Raw genomic sequence first — 19,490 nt, 5'->3', positions numbered from 1 at the left:
AGTTTTCTGGGGTATTTATACCAGTTCCATTTTAGAAACAGGGTTTGGGGGTTTTATTCAAAACTATTCATTGTCCCAAAGATAGAAAATCTTTTTGAATTGTCATATAAGTGTACCATCTTTTAGAATGGTGTTTATATGGTCTATTCTGCCTTTTGGTCAGTGAGGGCATTATTTGTTTACAATAGATGCATATCTTCATTTTCTTTTTTCATTCAGATTATTTTCATTTTCTGAGATTCTCTCTTTTTGACAAGCATTATCAATTTGTTGCTTTTCCTTCTGGTCTAGCGACAGCTCTAAGAATCTTTTCAAGGTTCTCAGTGTTTCCTTATTTGGACGGTCTCGTTGTACTGGCTCAGTCTTTTCGTTCTGCGTAATCTCATACGATTCAACTTTTGTTGTTTCTTGAAGACATGGTTAGAGGATCTCCTTGATTCCTCAGACAAGGGTCACCTTTTTTAGGTTTCCAGATAGATTGTGTCAATGTCTGTCTCTAACAGACAAGTGACAATTTTATTGGGTTACGTTTGTCGGAACCTTCAGTCTCTATTATTTCCTTCAGTTGCTATATGCATGGAAGTTTTAGGTCTCATGGCTGCAGCATTGGATTCGATTCCCTTTGCTCATTTTCATAGGAAACCTTTCCAGTTTTTTATGCTGAATTAATGGTGCAGGGATTCTAGGATATCACTTTTTATATATTTGAATCCCAATGTTCAACTATCTTTGACTTGGTGGTTAGATCACCATCATATAGTTCTATGGGTCTCTTTGGTTCATTCAACCTGGACGATGATTATTACAGATGCGAGGCTTTTAGGTTGGGAGGCTGTCTGGGGATCTCTGTCAGCACAAGGGGTTTGGAAATCTCAGGAGGCGAGATTACCATTCGATATTTTGGAACTCCGTGCATTTCTCAGAGTTCTTCAGTTTCGGCTTCTTTTTGAAGGAAGAGACGTTTATTGTTTTTCAGACAGACAATGTCACAACTGTGGCATATGTCAATCATCAGGGTGGGACTATCAGTTCTTAGGCTGTGAAAGAAGTATCTCGGATATTTGCTTGGGCTAAATCCAGCTCCTGTCTAATTTCTGCGGTCCATTTCCCAGGTATAGACAATTGGGAAGTGGATTATCTCTTTCAATCAAGCTTTACATCCGGGAGAATGGTCTCTTTACCCAGATGTGTTTTATCAAATTGTTCAGATGTGAGGGCTTCCAGAAATAGATCTGATGACATCTCATCTAAACAAGGAACTTCCCAGGGGCCTCTTCAGGTCTGGGGATCCTGAGACGGAAGCATTGTATGCACTGACACTTCCTTGGAGTTATCAATCTGCCTATATTTTTTTGGCTCTGGTTCTTCTTTTTAAAGTGATTTTCAAAATCATCAGGGAGCAATCTTTTGTGTTGCTGGTGGCTCCAGCATGGCCGCACAGGTTTTGGTATATGGTTCTTGTTCGGATGTCCAGTTGCCAATCTTGGTCACTTCCATTAAGGCCAGACCTTATATCGTAACATTCGTTTCTCCAACATTGGTGTGTCCGGTCCACGGCGTCATCCTTACTTGTGGGATATTCTCTTCCCCAACAGGAAATGGCAAAGAGTCCCAGCAAAGCTGGCCATATAGTCCCTCCTAGGCTCCGCCCACCCCAGTCATTCTCTTTGCCGTTGCACAGGCAACATCTCCACGGAGATGGTTAAGAGTTTTTTGGGCAGGCACTGTGTTAGACACCTTTTCCAGTCAGGGGGCCTTTCTAGTTATAGGCTGAGCCTCATTTTCGCGCCATTACTGCGCAGTTGTTTTTTGAGAGCAGGGCATGCAGATGCATGTGTGAGGATCTAAAAATTACTGGAAAAGCTTCTAGAAGGCGTCAATTGGTATCGTATTCCCCTCTGGGCTTGGTTGGGTCTCAGCAAAGACTATAGCTGGGACTGTATAGGGGTTAAATTTAAAAACGGCTCCGGTTCCGTTATTTTAAGGGTTAAAGCTCTGAAATTTGGTGTGCAATACTTTTAATGCTTTAAGACACTGTGGTGAAATTTTGGTAATTTTTGAAAAATTCCTTCATACTTTTTCACATATTCAGTAATAAAGTGTTTTCTGTTTAAAATTTAAAGAGACAGTAACGGTTTTGTTTTAAAACGTTTTTTGTGCTTTGTTGACAAGTTTAAGCCTGTTTAACATGTCTGTACCTTCAGATAAGCTATGTTCTATATGTATGAAAGCCAATGTGTCTCCCCATTTAAATTTATGTGATAATTGTGCCATAGCGTCCAAACAAAGTAAGGACAGTACTGCCACAGATAATGAAATTGCCCAAGATGATTCCTCAGATGAGGGGAGTAAACATGATACTACATCATCTCCTACTGTGTCTACACCAGTTTTGCCCACGCAGGAGGCCCCTAGTACATCTAGTGCGCCAATGCTTATTACCATGCAACAATTAACGGCTGTAATGGATAGCTCCATAGCAAATATTTTATCCAAAATGCCTACTTATCAGAGAAAGCGCGATTGCTCCGTTTTAAACACTGAAGAGCAAGAGGGTGCTGATAATTGTTCTGTCATACCCTCACACCAATCTGAAGGGGCCATGAGGGAGGTTTTGTCAGATGGAGAAATCTCAGATTCAGGAAAAATTTCTCATCAAGCTGAACCTGATGTTGTGACATTTAAATTTAAATTAGAACATCTCCGCGCACTGCTTAAGGAGGTATTATCTACTCTGGATGATTGTGACAACTTGGTCATTCCAGAGAAATTATGCAAGATGGACAAGTTCCTAGAGGTTCCGGTGCACCCCGACGCTTTTCCTATACCCAAGCGGGTGGCGGACATAGTAAATAAGGAGTGGGAAAAGCCCGGCATACCTTTTGTTCCCCCCCCCCTATATTTAAGAAATTATTTCCTATGGTCGACCCCAGAAAGGACTTATGGCAGACAGTCCCTAAGGTCGAGGGGGCAGTTTCTACTCTAAACAAACGCACTACTATTCCTATCGAAGATAGTTGTGCTTTCAAAGATCCTATGGATAAAAAATTAGAAGGTTTGCTTAAAAAGATTTTTGTACAGCAAGGTTACCTTCTACAACCAATTTCATGCATTGTTCCTGTCACTACAGCAGCGTGGTTCTGGTTCGAGGAACTAGAAAAGTCGCTCAGTAGAGAGACTCCATATGAGGAGGTTATGGACAGAGTTCACGCACTTAAATTGGCTAACTATTTTATTTTAGATGCCGCTTTGCAATTAGCTAGATTAGCGGCGAAAAATTCAGGGTTTGCTATCGTGGCGCGCAGAGCGCTTTGGCTAAAGTCTTGGTCAGCGGATGTGTCATCCAAGACGAAATTGCTTAACATCCCTTTCAAAGGTAAAACTTTATTTGGACCAGAATTGAAAGAGATTATTTCAGACATCACTGGGGGAAAGGGCCACGCCCTTCCACAGGATAGGTCTTTTAAGGCTAAAAATAAGTCTAATTTTCGTCCCTTTCGCAGGAACGGACCGGCCTCTAATTCTGCATCCTCTAAGCAAGAGGGTAATGCCTCACAACCCAAACCACCCTGGAAACCGATGCAAGGCTGGAACAAGGGTAAGCAGACCAAGAAGTCCGCCACTGCTAACAAAACAGCATGAAGGAGTAGCCCCCTAGTGGGGGGCAGACTCTCTCTCTTTGCTCAGGCTTGGGCAAGAGATGTTCAGGATCCTTGGGCGCTAGAAATAGTTTCTCAAGGTTATCTCCTGGAATTCAAGGAACTACCCCCAAGGGGAAGGTTCCACATGTCTCACTTATCCTCAAACCAAATAAAGAGACAGGCATTCTTACATTGTGTAGAAGACCTGTTAAAGATGGGAGTGATACACCCAGTTCCGATAAAGGAACAAGGAATGGGATTTTATTCCAATCTGTTCGTAGTTCCCAAAAAAGAGGGAACTTTCAGACCAATTTTGGATTTGAAGATCCTAAACAAATTTCTCAGGGTACCATCGTTCAAGATGGAAACCATTCGAACGATTCTACCCACTATCCAGGAAAGTCAATTTATGACTACCGTGGATCTAAAGGATGCGTACCTACATATTCCTATCCACAAAGAACATCATCAGTTCCTAAGGTTTGCTTTTCTGGACAAGCATTACCAGTTTGTGGCCCTCCCATTCGGGTTAGCCACTGCTCCAAGGATTTTCACAAAGGTGCTAGGGTCCCTTCTAGCGGTTCTAAGACCGAGGGGCATTGCAGTAGTACCTTACTTGGACGACATTCTAATACAAGCGTCGTCCCTGTCAAAAGCAAAGGCTCATACGGACATCGTTCTAGCCTTTCTCAGATCTCACGGATGGAAGGTGAACATAGAAAAAAGTTCTCTGTCCCCGTCAACAAGAGTTCCCTTCTTGGGAACAATAATAGATTCCTTAGAAATGAGGATTTTTCTGACAGAGGTCAGAAAATCAAAACTTCTAAGCTCTTGTCAAGTGCTTCATTCTGTTCCTCGTCCTTCCATAGCGCAGTGCATGGAAGTAGTAGGATTGATGGTTGCAACAATGGACATAGTTCCTTTTGCACAAATTCATCTAAGACCATTACAACTGTGCATGCTCAAACAGTGGAATGGGGATTATACAGACTTGTCTCCAATGATTCAAGTAGATCAAAAGACTAGAGATTCACTCCGTTGGTGGCTGACCCTGGACCATCTGTCCCAGGGAATGAGCTTCCGCAGACCAGAGTGGGTCATTGTCACGACCGACGCCAGTCTAGTGGGCTGGGGCGTGGTCTGGGAATCCCTGAAAGCTCAGGGTCTATGGTCTCGGGAAGAGTCTCTTCTCCCGATAAACATTCTGGAACTGAGAGCGATATTCAATGCTCTCAGAGCTTGGCCTCAACTAGCAAAGGCCAAATTCATAAGGTTCCAATCAGACAACATGACGACCGTTGCATATATCAATCATGAGGGGGGAACGAGGAGTTCCCTGGCGATGAAAGAAGTGACCAAAATAATAAAATGGGCGGAGGATCACTCCTGCCACTTGTCTGCGATCCACATCCCAGGAGTGGAAAACTGGGAGGCGGATTTTCTGAGTCGTCAGACATTCCATCCGGGGGAGTGGGAACTCCATCCGGAGATCTTTGCCCAATTAACTCAATTATGGGGCATTCCAGACATGGATCTGATGGTGTCTCGTCAGAACTTCAAGGTTCCTTGCTACGGGTCCAGATCCAGGGATCCCAAGGCGACTCTAGTAGATGCACTAGTAGCACCTTGGACCTTCAACCTAGCTTATGTATTCCCACCGTTTCCTCTCATTCCCAGGCTGGTAGCCAGGATCAATCAGGAGAGGGCCTCGGTGATCTTGATAGCTCCTGCGTGGCCACGCAGGACTTGGTATGAAGACCTGGTGAATATGTCATCGGCTCCACCATGGAAGCTACCTTTGAGACAGGACCTTCTTGTTCAGGGTACATTCGAACATCCAAATCTGGTCTCCCTCCAGCTGACGGCTTGGAGATTGAACGCTTGATTCTATCGAAGCGTGGGTTTTCAGATTCTGTAATAGATACTCTGGTTCAGGCCAGAAAACCTGTAACTAGAAAAATTTACCATAAAATATGGAAAAAATATATCTGTTGGTGTGAATCCAAAGGATTCCCATGGAATAAGATAAAAATTCCTAAGATTCTCTCCTTTCTACAAGAAGGTTTGGAGAAAGGATTATCTGCAAGTTCTCTAAAGGGACAGATCTCTGCTTTATCTGTCTTACTACACAAAAGACTGGCAGCTGTGCCAGATGTTCAAGCATTTGTTCAGGCTCTGGTTAGGATCAAGCCTGTTTACAGACCTTTGACTCCTCCCTGGAGTCTAAATCTAGTTCTTTCAGTTCTTCAAGGGGTTCCGTTTGAACCTTTACATTCCATAGATATTAAGTTACTATCTTGGAAAGTTTTGTTTTTGGTTGCAATTTCTTCTGCTAGAAGAGTTTCAGAGTTATCTGCTCTGCAGTGTTCTCCGCCCTATCTGGTGTTCTATGCAGATAAGGTGGTTTTGCGTACTAAACCTGGTTTTCTTCCTAAAGTTGTTTCTAACAAAAATATTAACCAGGAGATAGTTGTACCTTCTTTGTGTCCGAATCCAGTTTCAAAGAAGGAACGTTTGTTACACAATTTGGTCGTAGTCCGTGCTCTAAAATTCTATTTAGAGGCTACTAAACATTTCAGACAAACATCTTCCTTGTTTGTTTTTTATTCTGGTAAAAGGAGAGGTCAAAAAGCGACTTCTACCTCTCTTTCCTTTTGGCTTAAAAGCATCATCCGATTGGCTTATGAGACTGCCAGACGGCAGCCTCCTGAAAGAATCACAGCTCACTCCACTAGGGCTGTGGCTTCCACATGGGCCTTCAAGAACGAGGCTTCTGTTGACCAGATATGTAAGGCAGCGACTTGGTCTTCACTGCACACTTTTGCCAAATTTTACAAATTTGATACTTTTGCTTCTTCGGAGGCTATTTTTGGGAGAAAGATTTTGCAAGCTGTGGTGCCTTCCGTTTAGGTAACCTGATTTGCTCCCTCCCTTCATCCGTGTCCTAAAGCTTTGGTATTGGTTCCCACAAGTAAGGATGACGCCGTGGACCGGACACACCAATGTTGGAGAAAACAACATTTATGCTTACCTGATAAATTACTTTCTCCAACGGTGTGTCCGGTCCACGGCCCACCCTGTTTTTTTAATCAGGTCTGATGAATTATTTTCTCTAACTACAGTCACCACGGTACCATATGGTTTCTCCTATATATATTTCCTCCTGTCCGTCGGTCGAATGACTGGGGTGGGCGGAGCCTAGGAGGGACTATATGGCCAGCTTTGCTGGGACTCTTTGCCATTTCCTGTTGGGGAAGAGAATATCCCACAAGTAAGGATGACGCCGTGGACCGGACACACCGTTGGAGAAAGTAATTTATCAGGTAAGCATAAATTCTGTTTTTTTCCATCAGGAACTCAAATTATTAATTTGATGGTATGGAAATTTAACGCTTAGTACTTAGTCATAGAAGTTTCTCTGACTCAGTGATTAATACTATGTTGCAGGCTCATAAATCTGTGTCTAGTAAGATTTATTATCGAGCTTGGAAGATTTACATCTCATGATGCACTTCTCATAAATTCTCTTGGCATTCTTTTAGAATTTCTAGGATTTTATAGTTTCTTCAGGATGGTTTGGATAAGGGTTTTTGTCTGCAAGTTCCTTGAAAGGACAAATCTCTGCTTTTTCACTGCTGTTTTCACAGGAATAAATTTGCTAATCTTTCTGTTATTCATTGTTTTGTTCAGGCTTTGGTTCATATCAAGCCTGTCATTAAGCCAATTTCTCCTCCTTGGAGTCTTAATTTGGTTCTGAGGGCTTTACAGCCTCTTCCGTTTGAGCATATGCTTTCTTTGGATATTAGAATTACTTTCATGGAAATTATTGTTCCTTTTAGACATCTCTTCAGCTAGAACAGTTTTTGAATTATCTGCTCTTTCTTGTGAGTCTCCTTTTTCTAATTTTTCATCAGGATAAGGTGGTTTTGCTGTCTTCATTTCAATTTTTTCCTAAAGTTGTGAATTCTAACAACATTAGTAGAGGAATTATTGTCCCTTCCTTGTGTCTTAATCCTAAGAATTCTTTGGAATGATTCTTACATTCTTTGGATGTGGTCAGAGTTTTGAAATATTATGTTGAAGCTACTCAGATTTCAGAAAGACTTCTAGTCTTTTTGTTATCTTTTCTGGTTTTAGGAAAGGTCAGAAGGCTTCTGCCATTTCTTTGGCATCTTGGTTAAAGCTTTTGATTCATCATGCTTATTTGGAGTCGGGTTAATCCCTGTCTCAGAGGATTACGGCTCATTCTACTAGGTCAGTTTCTACTTCCTGGGCTTTTAAGAATGAAGCTTCTGTTGATCAGATTTGCAAAGCAACGACTTGGTCTTCTTTGCATACTTTTACTAAATTCTACAATTTTGATGTTTTCTCTTCTTCAGAAGCAGTTTTTGGTAGAATAGTACTTCAGGCAGCTGTTTCAGTTTGATTCATCTGCTTATAATTTCAGTTTTTTTCATTATAAAAATTGAAACTTTTGATTTGGGTTGTGGATTAATTTTTCAGCGGAATTGGCTGTCTTTATTTTATCCCTCCCTCTCTAGTGACTCTTTCGTGGAAGTTCCACATTTTGGGTATCTGCTATCCCATACGTCACTAGCTCATGGACTCTTGCTAATTATATGAAAGAAAACATAATTTATGTAAGAACTTACCTGATAAATTCATTTCTTTCATATTAGCAAGAGTCCATGAGGCCCACCCTTTTTGTGGTGGTTATGATTTTTTTGTATAAAGCACAATTATTCCAATTCCTTATTTTTGATGCTTTCGCTCCTTTCTTATCACCCCACTTCTTGGCTATTCGTTAAACTGAATTGTGGGTGTGGTGAGGGGTGTTTTTATAGGCATTTTAAGGTTTGGGAAACTTTGCCCCTCCTGGTAGGAATGTATATCCCACTAGCTCATGGACTCTTGCTAATATGAAAGAAATGAATTTATCAGGTAAGTTCTTACATAAATTATGTTTTTTACAGGAATACAGGAGGGACCCAATGGACCTGTGAACCCTGTTGCATCTGAATTGCTGTCGGACAGCATTTAGAGGTAATTGCATTTTTTTTCTCTATAGGGTATTTTCCTAGATATATACCTCTGGGAATTCTGCACTTAATATATTTATGGGAAGCAGGGGCTCTGTCTGTGAAGAGCTTTCTCCCTGACAGCGTGTTGCAGTGTGTTTTGTATGGGGTTACAAAAGGGCTGCACATATATACATATTGCTGTTTTTGTTGTCCCTCCTGGGGAATTATGGTAAACTACCCCACTGGAGGTCGTACCCAGTGACTATGTAGAACAGAGGAGCCTTTATCATGGTTTAATGGCGACCGGGAGCTAATTTAACCCACGAGGGGTTTTTGATCCGGGTTGGGCTATTTGCAAATCTGTAGCCTATCGGTTTATTTGCTTAATATTTTTGTCTCTCAGGGTCCCCAGGGCAGAGGTGTCTTTTTAACTAGGATGAGGAAAGTTATATGCAGACGCAAACATTGACAATATGTATTGTGTAGGGCGACCGGGAGACAGTTGGCAGGGCGGAGTTCACATGGAGCGCCAAAGAAAGGGCGCCAAGACCGTCTGTGCTTCCTTACTTCTCAGGAACTTTAATACTGAGTGGGGTTTCATACTGCTGTGTGAAATGTGCCAGCCAAAATTGTTGAGTTTCGGCACATGACCCATCTGATTTCGCTGTTTTGTTACACATTAACAGACAATGGAGGGAACTAATTAGATGCACTTCCGGTTTTGGAAGTTACAGCGCTTTTGTTCGTAGCACTTGAACAGTGTATTCTGGCAGAGCCAGTCTTTCAGGGAACAAGGTGTCATATAGGATCCCTGCCTATCGGTGTCAGTTCATCCGTTAACTTGGGATGGCAGTACTCATTGTCCATAGTCGCTTGAGGTTTAAAGAGACAGTGTTGTGTTTTTATGAATTTATGAAGCAACACCTGTTAATAGTCTGAGCTATCCTTGACTTACAGCCCGGTTATAGTGTCTAAAAAATTTATTTATGACCCACGGGCAGTGCTCTGCGGCTCCCGGAAAGGATTGCAATGCAATATTTAGTTATAACTTTTTCTTTCATGTAATTGGCAAGAGTCCATAAGCTAGTGACGTATGGGATATACAATCCTACCAGGAGGGGCAAAGTTTCCCAAACCTCAAAATGCCTATAAATACACCCCCCACCACACCCACAATTCAGTTTTACAAACTTTGTCTCCTATGGAGGTGGTGAAGTAAGTTTGTGCTAGATTTCTACGTTGATATGCGCTTCTCAGCTTTTTTGAAGCCCGGTTCCTCTCAGAGTGCAGTGAATGACAGAGGGATGTGAAGGGAGTATTACCTATTGAATACAATAGGTATTTCATAGGTTCTCTGTTATCGGTCGTAGAGATTCATCTCCTACATCCCTTTTCAGATCGACGATATACTCTTATATACCATTACCTCTGCTGATTCTCGTTTCAGTACTGGTTTGGCTATCTACTTTATGTAGATGAGTGTCTTTTGGTAAGTATGTTTCTCTTGCAAGGTGTATCCAGTCCACGGATTCATCCTTTACTTGTGGGATAGAGCACACAGCAGAGCTGTCCATATAGCTCCCCCTCTAGCTCCACCTCCCAGTCATTCTCTTTGCCGGCTCTAAGCATTAGGGTCTCTCTCGGGAGGTTAAAGTGAATGTGGTGTTAGAATTGTAGTTTTATTATCTTCAATCAAAAGTTTATTTTAAATGGTACCGGTTTGTACTATTTACTCTCTAGCAGAAAAGTGATGAAGATTTCTGCTGAGAGGAAAATGATTTTAGCATGTTGTAACTAAAATCCACTGCTGTTCCCACACAGGACTGAGGAGTACCAGAAAACTTCAGTTGGGGGGGGAACAGTTTGCAGGGTGATCTGCAATAAGGTATGTTCAGTCATTTATTTCTAGACAAGACTGAGATAATGCTAGAAGAGACTGTTAAGATCCCCATGAGGGGAGGGTAAGCTATGTTCAGACTCAGTAAGGAATTGAATGCTTACATAATAGGGCTAATATACTGGTTGACACTTATGCAGGGAAATAGATTGTTTAGCTGAGGAAAAATCGTTTTGCAGGACACTTTGAAAGCCCTTTTGGGTTCTTTCTGGGGTTATTACCCACATGGCTGTTTTTTATTCACTTAGGAGTGATTTAGTAGGCCTCACAGCTCCGGAGTAGAGTGGGAGGGGCCTAATTTCGCGCCTCAGATGCACACTTAGAATTGCAGAGAAGTTCATGCTGCTTCACATGGAGGGTCCTGCTGCTGTTTGAGGGCCTTAAAGATACTATATTCCCCCAAATCTGATCCCTATGGGCAGGTAGGGCCACAGCAAGGCTGTGGCAAGGTGCTGTAGTAATTTTAACTGGGTGTTGGGTTTGGGCATTAAGGGGTTAATCATTCTGCAACTTGTGGTGCAATCTTATTAAGGCTTTAGGTACATACTGTGAAAATTTCCAAAGGATTGCTGCATTTTTCACTGTTTTGTAAAATTGTGTGCTCTTTTTATCTCTTAAAGGCACAGTAACGTTTTTTCAAATTGTGTTTTTTATTTGATTAAAGTGATTTCCAAGCCTGTTTGTGTATACTACTAGTCTGTTAAACATGTCTGACACTAAGGAAAATCCTTGTTCAATGTGTTTAGAAGCCATGGTGGAACCCCCTCTCAGAATGTGTCCCACTTGTACTGATATGTCTATACACTTTAATGATCATAGTGTTGCACTTAAGAATGTGGCCCAAGATGATTCTCAGACTGAAGGTAACGAGGGTAGCCCGTCTGCCTCTCCCCAAGTGTCACAACCAGTTACGCCCGCGCAAGCGACGCCTAGTACCTCTAGTGCGTCTAACCCTTTTACATTACAAGACTTAGCGGCAGTCATGGATAATTCTCTTACAGCCTTCTTATCTAAACTGCCCGTGTTACCTGCAAAGCGTGATAGCTCAGTTTTAAGAACAGATTATGAGCATTCTGATGCTTTGGTAGCCGTATCCGATATTCCCTCACAACGCACTGAAGTGGGAGCGAGGGATTTGATGTCTGAGGGAGAAGTCTCTGATTAAGGAAGGGTTCCTCCTCAGACAGATTCAGATACATTGGCTTTTAAATTTAAACTAGAACACCTCCGCGTTTTGCTTAGGGAGGTATTAGCTACTCTGGATGACTGCGACCCTTTGGTGATCCCAGAGAAATTGTGTAAAATGGACAAGTACCTAGAGGTCCGTGTTTACACGGATGCGTTTCCGGTCCCTAAGAGGATTGCGGATATCGTTACTAGGGAGTGGGATAGACCAGGTATTCCGTTTGTTCCCCCTCCTGTTTTTAAGAAAATGTTCCCCATATCTGACACCACGCGGGACTCGTGGCAGACGGTCCCTAAGGTGGAGGGGGCTGTTTCTTCACTTGCTAAACGCACAACCATACCAATTGAAGACAGTTGTGCTTTCAAAGACCCTATGGATAAGAAGTTAGAGGGTTTACTTAAGAAAATTTTTGTTCAACAAGGTTTTCTTCTCCAGCCTATTGCCTGCATTATTCCTGTAACTACTGCAGCCGCTTTCTGGTTTGAGGCGCTGGAAGAGTCGCTCCAGACAGAGACCTCATATGAGGAAATAATGGATAGAATTAAGGCTCTTAAACTAGCTAATTCTTTTATCACTGACGCCGCTTTCCAAATAGCTAAGTTAGCGGCAATAAATTCAGGTTTCGCCATTTTGGCGCGCAGGGCGCTATGGCTAAAGTCCTGGTTGGCCGATGTGTCATCTAAATCCAAGCTTTTGAACATCCCTTTCAAAGGAAAGACCCTCATCGGGCCTGAATTGAAAGAGATTATTTCAGAAATCACCGGGGGAAAAGGCCATGCTCTCCCTCAGTACAAGTCCTTTAAGACAAAGAACAAAGCTAATTTTTGTTCCTTTCGTAATTTCAGGAACGGCCCCGCTTCATCCTCTCCGGCTGCAAAGCAAGAGGGTAACGCTTCACAGCCCAAGGTAACTTGGAAACCTTACCAGGGCTGGAATAAGGGGAAACAGGTCAAAAAGCCTGCAGCTGCCACCAAGACAGCATGAAGGGGTAGCCCCCGATCCGGGACCGGATCTAGTAGGGGGCAGACTCTCACTCTTCGCTCAGGCCTGGGCAAGAGATGTACATGATCCTTGGGCATTAGATATTGTATCCCAGGGATATCTTCTAGAATTCAAGGGTTCTCCTCCAAGGGGGAGGTTCCACATTTCTCGTCTGGCTACAGATCAGACAAAGAAAGAGGCGTTTACGCTGTGTAAAAGAACTACATACAATGGGAGTGATCCACCCAGTTCCAATCGTGGAACAAGGGCTGGGTTTTTACTCAAACCTGTTTGTGGTTCCCAAAAAAGAAGGAACTTTCAGACCCATCCTGGATCTAAAACAGATTCCTCAGTCCCATCATTCAAAATGGAGACCATTCGGACAATCTTACCAATGATCCAGGAAGGTCAATATATGACTACCGTGGATCTAAAGGATGCATACCTACACATTCCTATCCACAAAGATCATCACCAGTTTCTCAGGTTCGCCTTTCTGGACAAGCATTACCAGTTTGTGGCTCTTCCTTTCGGCTTAGCCACTGCTCCCAGAATTTTCACAAAGGTGCTAGGGTCCCTTCTGGCGGTGCTAAGACCGCGGGGCATAGCAGTGGCGCCTTACCTAGACGACATTTTAATTCAGGCGTCGTCTTTCCAAAGAGCCAAGTCTCACACGGAGATTGTACTGACCTTTCTGAGGTCTCACGGGTGGAAGGTGAACATCAAAAAGTGTTCTCTTTCCCCTCTCACAAGGGTTCCCTTCCTAGGGACTCTAATAGACTCGGTAGAAATGAAAATATTTCTGACGGAGGTCAGAAAATTAAAACTCTTAACTACTTGCCGAGTTCTTCATTCCATTCCCCGGCCATCTGTGGCTCAGTGCATGGAGACAATCGGATTAATGGTTGCGGCAATGGACATAGTCCCTTTTGCTCGGATACACCTCAGACCACTGCAACTATGCATGCTCAAACAGTGGAATGGGGATTATGCAGATTTGTCTCCTCAAATTCAGTTGGACCAGGAGACTAGAGATTATCTTCTCTGGTGGTTGTCTCAGGACCACCTGTCTCAGGGAATATGTTTCCGCAGGCCAGAGTGGGTCATTGTAACGACCGACGCCAGTCTGTTAGGCTGGGGTGCTGTCTGGGACTCCCTGAAAGCTCAGGGCTTATGGTCTCGGGAAGAAACACTTCTCCCGATAAACATTCTGGAACTGAGGGCGATATTCAACGCTCTTCAGGCATGGCCTCAACTAGCTGCGGCCAAATTCATCAGATTTCAGTCGGACAACATCACGACTATAGCTTACGTCAATCATCAGGGGGGAACAAAGAGTTCCCTAGCGATGACGGAAGTAACCAAAATAATCAGGTGGGCGGAGGATCACTCCTGCCATCTCTCAACAATTCACATCCCAGGAGTAGACAACTGGGAGGCGGATTTTCTAAGTCGTCAGACTTTTCATCCGGGGGAGTGGGAACTCCACCCGGAGGTATTTGCCCAGCTGACTCAGCTATGGGGCATTCCAGAATTGGATCTGATGGCGTCCCGTCAGAACGACAAACTTCTTCTCTACAGGTCCTGGGACCCCAAGGCAGTATTGATAGATGCTCTAGCAGCGCCTTGGTCCTTCAATCTGGCTTATGTTTTTCCACCGTTTCCTCTCCTCCCGCGTCTGGTCGCCAGAATCAAGCAGGAGAAGGCTTCGGTGATTCTGATAGCGCCTGCGTGGCCACGCAGGACTTGGTATGCAGACCTAGTGGACATGTCATCTGTCCCACCATGGACACTGCCAATGAGGCAGGATCTTCTAATACAGGGTCCGTTCAAGCATCCAAATCTAGTTTCTCTACGTCTGACTGCTTGGAGATTGAACGCTTAGTTCTATGAAAGCGTTGGTTCTCTGAGTCAGTTATAGATACTCTGATTCAGGCTAGAAAGCCTGTCACCAAGAAAATCTACCATAAGATATGGCGGAAATATCTTTGTTGGTGTGAATCCAAGGGTTACTCATGGAGTAAGATTAGGTTTCCCAGGATATTGTCCTTTCTCCAAGAAGGATTGGAGAAAGGGTTGTCAGCTAGTTCCTTAAAGGGACAAATATCTGCTTGGTCTATCCTGTTACACAAGCGTCTGGCAGAGGTACAAGACGTTCAAGCGTTTGCTCAGGCTTTAGTCAGAATCAAGCCTGTCTATAAACCTGTGGCTCCGCCATGGAGTTTGTATCTAGTTCTTTCAGTTCTTCAAGGGGTTCCGTTTGAACCTTTACATTCCATAGACATTAAGTTGTTATCTTGGAAAGTTTTGTTTTTGGTAGCTATCTCTTCTGCTCGAAGAGTTTCAGAATTATCTGCCTTACAGTGTGATTCACCTTACCTGGTGTTCCACGCAGATAAGGTAGTTTTGCGTACCAAGCCTGGTTTTCTTCCTAAAGTTGTTTCTAACATGAATATTATCCATCTTCGAAGATGGAACGTCTTTTACACAATCTTGATGTAGTTTGTGCTTTAAAGTTCTATTTACAAGCAACTAAGGATTTCAGACAAACATTTTCCTTGTTTGTTATCTATTCTGGTAAGAGGAGAGGTCAGAAAGCGACTGCTACCTCTCTTTCCTTTTGGCTGAAAAGCATCATCCGTTTGGCCTATGAGACTGCTGGCCAGCAGCCTCCTGAAAGAATTACTGCTCATTCTACCAGAGCAGTGGCTTCCACATGGGCTTTCAAAAATGAGGCTTCTGTTGAACAGATTTGTAAGGCAGTGACTTGGTCTTCACTGCATACTTTTGCCAAATTTTACAAATTCGATACTTTTGCTTCTTCGGAGGCTATTTTTGGGAGAAAGGTTTTGCAAGCAGTGGTGCCTTCCGTTTAAGGTACCTGTCTGTGTCCTAAAGCTTTGGGATTGGTATCCCACAAGTAAAAGATTAATCCGTGGACTGGATACACCTTGCAAGAGAAAAAAGAATTTATGCTTACCTGATAAATTACTTTCTCTTGCGGTGTATCCAGTCCACGGCCCGCCCTGGCATTTATGTCAGGTAAATATTTTTTGTTTAAACTACAGTCACCACTGCACCCTATGGTTTCTCCTTTTTCTTCCTAACCTTTGATCGAATGACTGGGGGGTGGAGCTAGAGGGGGAGCTATATGGACAGCTCTGCTGTGTGCTCTCTTTGCCACTTTCTGTAGGGAATGAGAATATCCCACAAGTAAAGGATGAATCCGTGGACTGGATACACCGCAAGAGAAAGTAATTTATCAGGTAAGCATAAATTCTGTTTTCCTTTATTTAAGACACTCTCAGCTATGGTTTGGCACTTTAAATATAAAGTTCTAAATATATGTTTGTACTTATATTTGCCATGATTCAGGTTCATCAGTATATTTCCTTTTTGCAGACTGTCAGTTTCATATCTGGGAAATGCATAAAAAATTTTTTTTTTCCTTACCTGAAGACTCTCTTTTTTTCTAAATTGCGGGCTGTTAGGCTCGCGGGAGCTATAATTTATTGCGTAATTCTTGGCGCGAGACTTTTGGCGTGAGAATTACGTTTGTTGATGTAATTTTGTCATTTCCGGCGTCTTAAATGGCACCGAGTTTTTTCACGTGGTTGCGTCATCTATGAGGCTCGTGTTTGTTGCAGACGTTTTTGGCACCAAAAAATATTTTGTCAGTTGTGGGCGTCATACTTGGCGCCAAACTTTTGGACATTATTTAAGACTTCATTTCTTTTTGCTTCTGGTTTCCAGAGGCCTATTTTTGCATTTCTTTCCCATTCCTGAAACTGCCATATAAGGAAATTGATCATTTTGCTTTATATGTTATTTTTTCTCTTACATATTGCAGGATGTCTCAATCTGACCCTGTTTCAGAATCTACTACTGGAATCCTGCTGCATGATGTCGGTTCTACCAAAGCTAAGTGCATTTGTTGTAAACTTGTGGTAACTGTTCCTCTGGCTGTAGTTTGTGATATTGCAGACAATATTTCCATTAGTAGTAGTCCATTACCTGTTGCTGGTCCTTCAACATCTATGTGAGAGAATTTGTTTCTAATTCTATTCAGAAGGCTTTGTCTGTCATACCGCCTTCTAATAAACGTAAAAGGTCTTTTAAAACTTCTCATAAAATTGATGAATTTTTAAATGACCGACAACATTCTGATTTATCTATCTCTGATGAGGATCTATCTGGTTCAGAAGATTCTGCCTCAGATATTGACACTAACAAATCTTCATACTTATTTGAAATGGAGTATATTCGTTCTTTATTAAAAGAGGTGTTGATTGCATTAGAAATGGAGGAGACTAGTCCTCCTGATATTAAAACTAGTAGACGTTTAAATTTGGTTTTTAAACCTCATGTAGTTATTCCTGAGCTTTTTCCAGTTCCTGATGCTATTTCAGATGTGATTTCTAGGGAATGGAATAAATTGGGTACTTCTTTTACTCCTTTAAGGTTTAAGAAACTGTATCCTTTGCCGACTGATAGATTGGAGTTTTGGGAAAAGATCCCCAAAGTTGATGGGGCCATCTCTACTCTTGCAAAGCGTACTACTATTCCTACGGCAGATAGTACTTCTTTTAAAGATCCTTTAGATAGGAAACTTGAATCTCATCTAAGGAAGGCTTTTTTATGTTTGTTTATGTTTCTTTGGCTGATGTTGCAGCTGCTTCAACTTTTTGGTTGGAAAACTTAGCGCAACAAGTACCAGATCATAATATGTATAGCATTGTTAAGTTAATTCAACATGCTAATAATTTCATTTGTGATGTCAGAATTGATGTCAGATATGTCTTTAGCTATATTAGCTAGAAGAGCTTTATGGCTTAAATCTTGGAATGCTGATATGACTTCTAAATCAACGTTGCCATCTCTCTCTTTCCACGGTAATAAATTATTTGGTTCTCAGTTGGATTCAATTATTTCAACTGTCACTAGGGGGAAGGGAGCTTTGTTGCCTCAGGATAGAAAAATCTAAGGGTAAATTTAAGGCTGCTAACCGTTTTCGTTCCTTTCGACAAAATAAGGAACAGAAACTTACTCCTTCCCCTAAGGGAACGGTTTCCAATTGGAAGCCTTCTTCAGTCTGAAATAAATCTGAGCCATTTAAAAGATCTAAATCAGCCCCCAAGTCCCCATGAAGGTGCGGCCCTCATTCCAGCTCAGCTGGTAGGGGGCAGACTAAGATTTTTCAAAGATGTTTGGATCAATTCCGTCCAAAATCATTGTATTCAGAACATTGTCTCTCAGGGGTACAGAATAGGTTTCAAAGTAAGACTGCCTGTGAGAAGTTTCTTCCTCTCACGCATTCCAGTGAACCAAGAAAAAGCTCAGGCTTTCCTGAAGTGTGTTTCAGACCTGGAGTTATCAGTGGTAATTGTGCCAGTTCCTTTTCAGGAACAGGGTCTGGGGTTTTATTCAAATCTGTTCATTGTCCCCAAGAAGGAGAATTTGTTCAGACCAGTTCTGGATCTAAAAATTTTGAATCGTTATGTAAGAATACCAACATTCAAAATGCTGACAATATGGACTATCCTGCCTTTTGTTCAGCAAGGGCATTATATGTCCACAATAGACTTACAGGATGCATATCTTCATATTCCAATTCATCCAGATCACTATCAGTTCCTGAGATTCTCTTTTCTAGACAAGCATTACCAATTTGTTGCTCTTCCTTTTGGCCTAGCGACAGCTCCAAGGATCTTTTCAAAGGTTCTCGGTGCCCTACTCTCTGTAATCAGAGAGCAGGGTATTGAGGTGTTTCCTTATTTGGACGATATCTTGGTACTTGCTCAGTCTTTACATTCTGCAGAATCTCACACAAATCAATTAGTGTTGTTTCTTCAAAGACATGGTTGGAGGATCAATTTACCAAAAAGTTCTTTGATTTCTCAGACAAGGGTAACCTTTAAGTTTTCAAATAGATTCAGTATCCATGACTTTGTCTCTAACAGTCAAGAGACGTCTGAAATTGGTTGCAGCCTGTCGGAACCTTCAGTTTCAATCATTCCCTTCAGTGGCTATGTGCATGGAGGTTTAAAATCTCATGACTGCAGCATCGGACACGATCCCCTTTGCTCGTTTTCACGTGAGACCTCTTCAGCTTTGTATGCTGAACCAATGGTGCAGGGATTATACAAGGATATCACAATTAATATCCTTAAATCCCAATGTTCGACTATCTCTGACTTGGTGGTTAGATCACCATCATATAGTTCAAGGGGCCTCTTTTGTTCGTCCAACCTGGACTGTGATCACAACAGATGCAAGTCTTTCAGGTTGGGGAGCTGTCTGGGGATCTCTGACAGCGCAAGGGGTTTGGAAATCTCAAGAGGCGAGATAGCCAATCAATATTTTGGAACTCAGAGCTCTTCATTCTTGGCCTCTACTGAAGAGAGAACCGTTTATTTGTTTTCAGACAATGTCACAACCGTGGCGTATGTCAATAATTGGGTTGGGACTCACAGTCCTCAAGCTATGAAAGAAGTATCTCGGATACTTGCTTGGGCGGAACACAGCTCCTGTCTAATTTCTGCGGTCCATATCCCAGGCATAGACAATAGGGAAGCGGATTATCTCAGTCGACAGACTTTACATCCGGGAGAATGGTCTCTTTACCCAGATGTGTTTTTTCAGATTGTTCAGATGTGGGGGCTTCCAGAAATAGATCTGATGGCTTCACATCTTAACCAGAAACTTCCCAGGTATCTGTCCAGGTCCAGGGATCCTCAGGCGGAAGCAGTGTATGCGTTGTCACT

At 42.4% G+C, this 19,490-nt stretch overlaps 1 protein-coding gene and 1 non-coding gene across 5 annotated transcripts in view; both read left to right on the top strand.

The window, feature by feature from the left end:
- Nucleotides 1-19,490, top strand: part of BAZ1A (bromodomain adjacent to zinc finger domain 1A) — a 762,668-nt gene that overhangs the window by 323,466 nt on the left and 419,712 nt on the right. The gene's annotated exons all lie outside the window — the stretch shown is intronic.
- On the top strand, nt 9,222-9,323 carry LOC128646146 (small nucleolar RNA U13). Its single transcript, XR_008400212.1, has one exon. It is a non-coding gene; the product is annotated as a small nucleolar RNA U13 (small nucleolar RNA).

Source organism: Bombina bombina, chromosome 1 (genome assembly GCF_027579735.1).
Source record: "Bombina bombina isolate aBomBom1 chromosome 1, aBomBom1.pri, whole genome shotgun sequence".
Taxonomy (NCBI): domain Eukaryota; kingdom Metazoa; phylum Chordata; class Amphibia; order Anura; family Bombinatoridae; genus Bombina; species Bombina bombina.
The sequence above is the reverse complement of the archived record's forward strand: the minus strand, read 5'-3'. Positions and strand labels throughout refer to the sequence as shown.